Raw genomic sequence first — 11,887 nt, forward strand, 5'->3', positions numbered from 1 at the left:
ATTGCAACAAAAGGTTTTTCAACTGTTTTGTGTAGTATTAGGTGTCCTTAATAACATACTAAAAGTCTACCAAAGTCTGACCACTGGAAAGGTGTCATTTTCAAGATGGCGTCCAGGATGGACAAACATTCATTAAAATACTCTAACTCCTTCATTATTTACCCTAGACAAGTATTTTTTGTGTCAAACCCTATGTTTATGTGGCCTAGGAATCCATTGGACTTGTCCAAATTGCAGAAATACAATTACATAATTCTGAAATCCAATATTGTGTCTTTGACTCTATTAAAACCCACTGAAAGGGCCAACCGTTTCAAGTTACCTAACTTAATATGTATTAAATACCACATAGTTATTTCTTTACATTTGTATTTCACTTGAACAAGACTGAAATGTCATAGTTCCACCCCTACTGTACATACTAGATTTTTTCTTTTTCTTGCAGACAAGCACAGTGTCATCTTGTAGGGGCAAAACATGAACAACATTAAATAGATTTTCAAAACAACTTTCTGATATATTAGGAAGGTGTATATTCTAGGAACAGTATGAGTGTGCAAAGAGGGGTTTTGGTGAGTATGGAGGTTGGGACAGAACTGTCTGAGTGTACTGTAATTGTCTACTGGGTGCATATAGGCAGAGGTGGCGAATAAGGCCTAGCACTGAGCATGCTGTCTAAAAGTGGTCTAATAGTGGTATAGATTTGAAAGTTTTTTAGTCGTCTAAACTTAGTCTAGACGACTAATAGACGTCTAATAGTCGTCTAAATGTAGACCGTCTATATTAAGACAACTATTAGACGTCTATTAGTCGTCTAGTCTAAGTTTAGACAACTAAAAAACGTTCAAATCTATACCACTATTAGACCACTTTTAGACTGCATGCTCTCGTCTAAGAGTTTAGTGGACCTTCAGGTGAGTGTGGGCGTAAGGGTATCTTGATAGCTCCATGGGCACTTGGAGCACTGAAGTGCAAAGTTACATGAGTTCTCTCCTTCCCCCATGTCAGAGGGGGAAAAAACAACAACAACTGTCTCAGATATGTCCCATTGGGCTATGTAGTGGGGCACTTGGAAGCCCAGGACGAGTGCCCATAGGCGGTAAGAGAGAATGGGTTGTGTCATTTCCTGGTGGTGGTGGTGGTTCTTAGGCCTTAGTGGTGCAATAGCCAATACGCAAACTTCCATCCTCACAATTGGGTTCGCTTTAAGAAACGCTCCATGCTTAGCGTAACTTTGGTGGTACTACAATTAGTTATGATGTGTCAGACAGCTGGGTTGTTATGTGGAGGAGGCTCACAGCTCCTCCAAAAACAATTTAGCATTTGACACAAACCAGATCATGCTGGAGGATGGAGTGAGGAGGAGGCAAGTAAGGTATTGGAATTAAGATCATGCATTTGGCCGACATCTGTGTCACCTGGCTTACTGATAGTCCCACTGGTTCCAAGTGGCCCTTCGGGTCATGATAGGCCCTTGTGGGTGACTAGGTGGGTATAGTCAGATAATGAGGAAGGCCGGTTCCCAGTGTTGGTGGTTGTAAAACCACCATGTGGAGCATGGCCGTGTGTCAGGCTGACACAGGAGAGTCAGTGTCTGGTTGTTTGGTATTTTTCTAAGACCATTAATATTAACAGGAGCCCATAGTGACCTTTCAATGTGACTCAGAGGGTACTTGGCTGTTACCCTCTCCAGTTAAAAAGCTGAGGTGTATGCAGAAAGCAATGCTTGTCTGTCAGATAGCAGCAAGGACACAGATTTGCGTTGGCCTTGAAGTTGGTTAGATGGGAAGACTTGAAGCACAGCGTGTCATGAGCTGTCCCATCTGCACTCTTACTGCTAAAATGCTCCAGAAAAAACATTTGTGACAAGCCAATCTGAACCCTATCCGTGCCACACTCCTCAACTACTCCTGCCAAGACCCAGTAAACACTCCCTCTCCAAGCCCATGATGGCCCAGCTTAGTCCTCAAGTATGGAGCATTTCAGATATGTAAAGGGGGTAAGGGGACATCACAGGATATCCCAGGCTTCCAGACCCCCTCTTAACTTCTTCAGTGCCATATTTAAAGTGGGACCTCTTATATTGCCGGTCCGCCAACAAAGGGTTAAAAAAATAGTGTGCACGCTGGTGCACACATTCGTGCACAGATCATGCACTATGCATGTGCATGCTTTTCACAGCTTTCAAACAAAAAAATCCGCTTGGAAATCCGTTCAGGCATTCAGGAGAAGGCAGCCCTTATGTTTTCTTCAAATGTAAACAAACATGGCTGCCATGTTTGAAATATGGGGTTGGTATGGGGGTTAAACATGCAATTTCGCAATCGCGATCATGGCTAGTACACTGTTTTTTTTAATTCTTTTTTTAAAAAAGACGTCCAGAAGACGTCTGGCAGGGAGGTCCATAGTTAAAAAGACGTTTTTATTATAGAAAACGTCTTTTTTGGCAGGGTATGAGTTAACCTACACCTATCAGAACCTACCTGTACCCACCTGAGAGCCACCACATCCCCTCTACACTCCCACACTGCCCCCCTCACTGATCGTCACATCATTCACCCCTCATGCTCCCTTTTCCACCCAATGTGCATTCTATCCCTGCTACACACATCCACTCCCCCCTGGGGGGACCCTCCAGAGGAAACAGTTTTGTGACTCTCAGTGGTTTCAGTGCAAAACTAATGCTTTTAATGAATTCATAATCATGAAGAAATTCTAGATTGACTGATCACAAGCTACGTACTGAGGTGAGAATTACAATTCTTTAGATTTTTTTCCTGTATAAGGTTGCAGCACTTCATTATATATTTTTTATGTGATACTAGACACCTTATCAAACACAATGGTGAAGACATTTCTTGGTAAGGAATTTGTTCCCAAATGTGTATATGTAATGACTATAACATGGCCGCCCTGTTTTTATTAATTTCACAGTACCTCACAGTAATAACTAATTTATTCCTTATTGGTATCAAAAGAAATCTCCTGAAAGCTTTAACAAAATGTTACTTATATCTGAAATCATCAATACTGGACATTATGGCACATGGAAAAAGGAGAAATGTCCAATTACATTAGGAAATCTTCAAATTTTACATAAATATGCTTATAACCTTATTATAACCAACTGTTTTAACATAATTGTACTTGTAATCACTTGACTATAATTTATATATGCTAATTGGATTCCTATATCATCAAAATATGAGGTTTGACACCACAAATATTTGTCTATGATGAATAATAAAGGAATAATGGTCTTTTAAGGAACTGGCGGCGGCCATCTTGAAAATATGCATTTCTAGTGGTCAGATTTTGGTAGACTTTTGATATGTTGTTAAGTACACCTGATACTACAATAAACCATTGAGAAACCTTTTGTTGCAATTTTTTTTGGGTCAAACCATATCTGCACCCGCCTAAACACAAATATTAAAGGTACAGCTAAGGTTACAGTACATAAACAAAATCATATTATGTCCTCATGATACAGTAGCCTAAGCAAGCATATCACTCAGAACTCTATGGGTATAAGTAACATTCAAACCTGTGTCTCCACCATATGAGAAGCCCTTTTGCCTCTTTTTGGGCATCCCACATTGTTGAAGCCCTCAAACAACCAATATGTGGGTATATCTAGGCTGCCAAATCTGCCAAATATAAAAAACAAATAGTCTGTGCACCTATTAGTCCACTTGCCAGAATCTGAACCCTGGCATATTGAGTACAGTAAGGTTTTATGTTAGAAATGTTGAGTATGGGTCCCCAGCATGTAAAAACTACCGGATGCTAACTTGCATATGTTGAGCAATTTTCATAATTTGCATAATTCGATTTATTTAGCATAATCCCCCATAATAATGGATAATATGTCAAAAACTGATTGGCCGATTTGAACAATATTAGTGGTTTTGGGGGTTATTGAGGATGCTGAATCCATTTTTGACATTTTCTAAATTCAAAATGGCCGTTTTAAACCGGAAATGGCCATATACCAACTGGAAAATCAACAAAAAAGTATCAAAATCACCCACTTTAAGTTGGTATAAGGCCATTTCCGGTTTAAAACGGCCATTTTGAATTTAGAAAATGGATTCAGCATCCTCAATAACCCCCAAAACCACTCTAATATTGTTCAAATCGGCCAATCAGTTTTTGACATATTATCCATTATTATGGGGGATTATGCTAAATAAATCGAATTATGCAAATTATGAAAATTGCTCAACATATGCAAGTTAGCATCTGGCAGTTTCTACATGCTGGGGACCCATACTCAACATTTCTAACATAAAACCTTACTGTACTCAATATGTCCGGGTTCACAATGGGGCTCTATGGGCTGGCAAGTAGACTATATGTCCCTGCTCTGAGATGGTACTTAGCAGTGGTTGGTATTTAATGGCCTTGGAAATGCTTCCTCTATAGGCCAGTGTTTCTCAACCTTTTTTCTGCATGGGCACACTTTTCATGTCCCAAGAATCCATGGGCACACCGACATAATACGGGGGTGTAAATATCGTCACTGTCGGGAAGAAACCATGTATCTCCAAGTTTCAAATTTGTACGTTTCTTCGCCAAGTAAAGCCCTGCTTCGTCATACAAGGCTGTCGCACAACAGTAGTGAAAACGGCAGATCTACAAGCACCGCGAGGCGTTGTGTGCTTGTAGATCGGCTGTTTTCACTAGTTTAAATCATTTTTAAAATGATAAATTCTCAGGGGCACACCAAAGGTCCCCAGGCACAGTGGTTGAGAAACACTGCTCTCATAGGCTATAGGGTCAAAGGTGCAGGCTATCTCTAATAGACACTTCCCTGGACTCTTCATCAACCACAACGTTCTGGTGTATTAGCTATCAAAGATGTAAATATGTCTGGGTTATCAGATCACAGAGATGAAACATGGATGGAATGACACAGGAAGTTGTGTACATTCTCACTGTATGATAGTTTGATGTGTCCTTTTCTATGAGTTCCACTATTCTGTCATGGCATATATGCTATGTACATTATTGGCATGAGAAAGCGTACGTTTACATTGCCAAAGCAAATGTAAAAATAAAATAAAAACATAAAGCTTTTGGAAACAATAGCACCATTTTCTTTCTCAATACGGTTTAAATAGTATAAGAAAAATAAAAACTCAGATTTAAAATGTGTTTGAAGGTAGCAGCTCTGTTTCATACTGTATGTGCAGTGTAGTCCTAGATGTCGCTCAATGGTTTGTAGTCCTTAGGGTGGTTGTGTTCCATTCTCTAGCCTTCTTGCAACAGTTCACAAATCTTGCTTCTGTGTGTAGAGAATTTCTGTGAAAGTCAGGACACATACAGGAAATGACACCTCACTGTTTGTCTAAATGTTGGTGTGACAGTGACAGTGCGTGAGATGGTGCCTGATGGTGATAGTAACGAGTTCAGACACGCACACACGCACGCACGCACACACAGTTATTCATATACAAGGAAAGCAAGACAAATATTAAAGGTACAGCTAAGGTTACATAAACAGAATCATGCCATATGTCCTCATGATACAATCACTCAGTACCCTATGGGTATAAGTAACATTCAACCCCTTGTCCACCATATAAGATGCCTTTTTGCCTCTTTTTGGGCATCCCACGTTGTTGAAGCCCTCAAAACAACCAGTCTTTGGGTATTAGTCGGGGGCTTTAGGGAGATGGAATGTTCATTTTGTGCTAATCAGTCTAAAAAGCGCAACATTTTGCACAGATGTAGCCCAGGGCATGCTCTAATGATTTAGCTAGGGCCCCAGAAAACGATGGTTTAGTGATGAAAAGTTGTGCAAAACAAATGCTTGCAATGGATTCAGCATCATGACAAACCCCTCACATCCTACTTAAATACCCAGAAAAAAAGGGTTAGGTCGATGGGAGCCCAACTTGATTTGGCCGCTGTGGCAACCCCGAAGGTCGCCGACTCGGGCGCCCTAGCTAAATCATTAGAGCATGCCCTGGGCTACATCTATGCAAAATATGGCGCTTTTAGACTGATTAGCACGAAAAAACCCTAAGGCCTTCGACTATTATGTCTTAGGCTGCCAAGTCTGCCAAATATTTAAAAAAAAAATAGTCTGCACCTGTAGCCCAGCTCTGAGATGGTACGTAGCAGTGGTTGGTATTTAATGGCCTTGGTCATAAAGGCTTCCTCTGGTGGTTGTGTTCCATTCTTCACAAATCTTGTTTCTGTGTTCTGTTTGCACATTGTTGTATTTGGGATTCTTTTTGTCGTTGGTCATGTTTTCAAACTCACTTTGGGTGTGTGTAATCTGTGGGAAGTATATGTGTCTCTGAAAGAGCTACTGTAAGGTATGGCAACATGACTGGTGTCTTGCACGCATGCCCTTACAATTACAGTTCATTTTATTATTTTCCCCTGTAGCTAAGGTATGGCAGCTGCCATTGCCTCTGGCAGTGTTCTTAAGGAATGGTGTGAGACAGAGTGAGCAGCTGAGGGAAGACATGCAAGTTCTAGTCCAGCATTATCACTGTTGATTTTGGTCAAATCCATGAGGGATGTCTGGCACCTGTAGCTGTTAGCAGGTGACCAGCATAGGTGACTGCAAAAATATAGTAATATATTGCCTGAAAAACATTTAAAAAATTACGTAGGCCATTATTTTAAGGTGAGTAGGTGACCAAATGGGAGTGGAGAGACCTGCTTAACCTCACTTAAGACAATACCTGGTTGATGTAGAGACAGAAATACAAGACTCCTCCATGTGAACAATAGCCATTTATTTAGTCTCATATAGTAACACTCATCCGGCAACCCAAAGCAAAGCATCACTGAACCACACAACAAAACCACAGACAAAAACTGTCTTCAAAAGTGCAGCATTATTGGTCTGAGTTGTTCAGACCTATACACTGGATGTTACTGCTGTTTAGGGAGCGTCACTTTAATAATACTGTCTCTCTTTCTCTATACTGGCATTCAGTTCAACAATGTTGATTTTACTGAAGTGAAATGATACTGGTCACAGGGCCAGTCTTAGGTTCCCTGGTTGCTGCTGACACTTAGCAAGGAAAAATACCATGCGTTATGGGGTGTTCTAGTTCCGGGCCGCTGCACCCCGGTCCCTGCTCGGCATGGAATCAGGCTTATCATGAATTATCTCCTCTCTCTCCCCTCTCTAGATCTCTCTGCTGTTGCTAATCAAATTGTCCACAAAATGTCTACAAAAATGGAACGACTTGCAGAATTATCGCCTTTCAGGATTAAAATTTAAAGTAGCAGTGTCGTGTTTCGAGCTTGCAGATCTGCTACTTTTGTGTGAAACTGTGTAGTATAATGTTCAAGTATGACATTCATTTATGAAAAACCAAGGCTAGAATAGGAGTTTTCTATTCTATAACACTGATATATCATTGTGGCTCAAAACAGCCCGGAATGTATTGGTGGACATGACCAACTCGATCATCAAAAAGCTTTAATTCATTCACCAGTTGTGCGTGAGTGCGTCTGAAAATGTGCTCAAAAGAATATTTAACACTGGCCTGTATACTTGTGTTCTCTACACTTCTGAATGAACTTTGAACCTGCAGCTAATAATGTTTACGTTGGTGAGACACAGCACAAAGATGATGTCCAAGTAAAATACCTCCAAAATCTGAATATGAAAGTAAAAAGATTTAAAAAATCTATGAAAAACAATAGTTTATCTATAATGTCTATGTTAAGTTTTTTATGTATACACTGTACAATAGGTGATTTATTAAGGTGATAGTTCAGTTATTCACTTTCAGTCAGATGCTGCCAAAAGCTCATTTTTGATCTTCATGCACAGCAGGAGCTTACAAGCTTTATATAACTTTTGTGGGCGATTTTTGTGTTTTCACATTTCAAGCATGACAAGAAGTTATAATGTTGACCTTCACATAATTCTGTTTTAGAGGAAAAACCCAGATGTTCATGTGTTCTAGTTCCTCCTCATGGAATGATATCATCTCTGTATTATGATGAAACGAAACTCCAAAATGACAAAAAAGTATGGATGTTGGAAGAAAACCCCATGGTTTTGTATTCATCTACATTTCTCATAAATTAAAAAAGAAAGAAAATCTAAACCGTTTCAAAAGAATTTCATGAATAAAATAAAAACATTTGAAGAAAAAGTGAAAATAGAAAATCTTTACAAGCTCATGTACAATGCATTACAATGTGACGTGTTGTGAGCTTTCAGATCGGCTATTTTCACTAGTGGGTTCCGGGGAGAGTGGGCTCAAAGATAGTTAAAACACATGACGCATGACAATACATCACATCACCTTCAAACACCATCCTTGTACTTGAAACGAAAGCAACAAGAAAGCTATCATTTATAACGTGTAAGGATATTTTAATTTTGTGGCACACACACACGCACGATCACACACACACGCACGCACGTGCACGCGCGGACACACACACACACACACACACACACACACACACACACACACACACAGGCTATACAATTCAGTCAAAGTGCTAACTACAGGTCCAATTAATCATTCAATGAATTCCATGTCTCTCTCTTTCTGGTGTGACCTTCAGTCTCTCTCTGGCGCAGTATAGTAGAATTGTGTTACTTTTTGATACCATGCTGGTCATTAATCGACCAGTGGCTTCCGGAAATCAATACGAACTCGATCCAATACAATTTGTTAGCGCACGCTTAACAATTTGCAAGTACACATTTAATATCCCATTACTTGGACAGTAACCACACAGCTACACATGAACAGTTTAAGTGCTTTTAAACATCAAAGCAAGCGAGTGGAAAAAGCTTCAACACTTTTAGCCCTATATTCATCATACGAAAAATAGCAGTAGCCACCTTATATTAGGAGGCGTTGTGATTTTGTACATATTATTATTTTTGTGTTGGTGTCTATAACAGTGGTTCTCAACCTTTTCAGGCCGTGACCCCCCAAATAATCATATTTTAACTGGGGACCCCCCCACCCTGACGAGCGATAAGAGTTGAGGCATTGTATTTTGTATAACACGGTTCTATTGTGAAAATAGCAGATCTACATGCTCACAACGTCTCGCGTTGCGAGGCGTTGTGAGCATGTAGATCAGCTATTTTCAAAATGTCTGCCTCTATATTTGACAATTTGGCCAATGTTTAATTTGTCATTTTAGAGGTATTAACTCGTTGAGCGCCAGCGCCCTCTAGGGGCCATAGAATGCCAGCGCATCTCCCATAGGCGAGCGCTATAGCTTCCAGGACCTTACCTTCCAAGACCTCACGTATGCACGTTCATGCACGTCATGGACATCTCCCGGAGGATAATGCTAACAGAATGGCTATCCCCATCTTGTCATTTTAAAGATCATTTTTCGGCGATTTCGCCGTAAATAAACCTCGCGACACCAACCTAAGAACACAATCCAGAGATATGGCCCTTCAAAGATGCTGTGTTTCATTGGATTCGGCGACGATTCGCGGCGGCGTTATCGGCTAACGGCCGGCATGGGGCTGCCCGGATTGGGGACACTAGCTTGAAAATTTAGGCCGAGGCTTCAGAAGGCCTCGGATCATTTTATTCATTTAATTAAAAAAGCCGAACATGTCCGGGATAGGCACACTGGATTACGTTCTGGAAGCGGCGCTGAACATTTGGTGAACATTGGGGGTCTCAAAAATGTATTTTAAACCATTTTTAATGGAATATATCGTCGGACCATGTAAAATGGCTAACTGGCTAGCGGCTAGCGAGCCAGGACCACCCACGACTCTACAAGCAGCTCAGGGTAAGTCAATTAATAAAAAAAAAGTTGTATTGGACTGAAATAAAGCCAAACTAGTTCGGGATAGGCACTGGATGAGTTAAAAAGTCCTTGAATTGTCACTTTAGAAATGTGCAGATACCCTCTATAAACTTAAACTTTATGTTGGTTTGTTTACTGTTGAGAGAGAAAACATTGTTGCACATTAAGTTAATCATCTGGGGACCCCCCGAAATAATTTGGGGACACGCCTGGGGGTCCCGACCCACAGGTTGAGAACCACTGGTCTATAATAACGACATGCCTAAAATAGGTAGGTCAGGTAGAAAGTGGCTAGGGGTGAAACCAGTGAGGCTGTGCCTTCAGCCAACAACATTACAATGTGATGTCATTGCTCTCCTCGTCTGCCTGTAAGGCTCTCGCTCTTGTCCATAAAATATACAAGAGATTTCAAAAGTTCCATTCCTTGCAAACAACTTGGAGGAATGACGTGTGTTTCTGTTAGCCGGACTCAAGCGAATAAACACGGTCTTGAAGAAGAAGAAGTCTTTCAAAAAAATCCCGAACTATTGAGCAAGACAGACAGTTGAGAGCACAGCTACACGAAAGGATGACATGGACATACTGTAATATATCGTCGTTGTCGGGTGGAAACCTTGTATGTCCAAAACCGTTTTTATCATTTAAAAGGATTTACTTAACTAGCGAAAACAGCCGATCTACAAGCACACAACGCCTCGCGGTGCGAGGCGTTGTGTGCTTCCCGCGAGGCGTTGTGTGCTTGTAGATCTGCTGTTTTCACTACTTTTGTGCGACGGCCTTGTCTGATGAAGCAGGGGCTTTACTTCGCGAAAAAACGTACACATTTGAAACTTGGAGATACAAGGTTTCTGCCCGCCAGTGACGATATACCGTGTTATATTGTTACTTTAACAAACCACACAAACTCACAGAGATACCGAGTCACACGGACACCAACTCACAGAGATACAACTCGTAAGGGATAACGTCTGGCTCAGCGCTCGTTATCGTGAAATAATATTTCTCGATAACGACCGCTGAGCCTCCATCGCAGTTGTTGGAAAAGTAATGGCGGTGTCCATGCTTTCTCAGTCTTGCATTCAGCCAATGAGAACGCGGGGAGGGCGGCGCTTGCCAGAATGCCGCTACGATTCACTATTACGCCGTTGGAACACCTGTGTTGTCTCCACTGTGCACACTGTGTTGCCACATATACGTAGGATATACTCTCACACTTCCAGTATTTCATATGGCAGAAAAAATGAGGGAAAAGTACTATTTTTTTTTACTAGTAAGTAAGTAAAAGCTTCAATACTGCAATGTAGAAACACTCTGTTACATGAAAGTCCGGTAATGAAAATATAGGCTACTAGAGAAAAAAGTAAAAGCCCAAAAGTAATGGCATCAAAATATACTTCTGCATCATTATGCAGAAGGTGTCATATGTATAAACTGTATTGCATCTTTTGAAAATAGCTACAAGCTCTACAAGATCTACAAGCTCACAGGCTTGTAGATCGACTTTTTTCAAATAGCCAAAGTTTAAATAGGGCTGAAGTGGTTATTGTATGTTTTGCCTCTGAGATTTAGTGGAGTAGAAGTATTGAAAACTGGAAATACGCCAGTAAGGTAGAAGAAAGACCTCAAAAGTACAGTACTCGAGTAAATGTTACTTCCCACCACTGTGGCAGAGCAGACCAGCTTGAACATCTATACCTATCTCACATTGTTTACGTTGTTGTGCGTCTCGCTACGGCACAGCCCCAAGAAGGACTACCAAAGCCTGAGTTATACATGGTTGCGCGTCGGTGTTGCACACCTAAAATGTTAGATCTACGCTTGTAGATCTTCTATTTTAGGTGTGTGACATTGCCATGATTCAACTAAGGATAAATCAAGCTCACCAAAAAAATAACTAAAACAGCAGGAATGAATAAATACTGTATAGGACAAAGGACGCTTCTCAGCAGACTTTAAAGTACACTTCATCATGCCTTTGGGCTGTTTAGACAACACCGTCTCACCTCCAAAAGTCATATTGTGACTTATTGACCAAACCTCAACATGTGACTTGGGTTTGGGACTTCCGCACACCAGGAATGCGAAAGTCCAACGAAAAAAAATA

The sequence above is a fragment of the Nannobrachium achirus genome (assembly GCF_963921795.1).
Source record: "Nannobrachium achirus genome assembly, chromosome: 4".
Lineage (NCBI taxonomy): Eukaryota > Metazoa > Chordata > Actinopteri > Myctophiformes > Myctophidae > Nannobrachium > Nannobrachium achirus.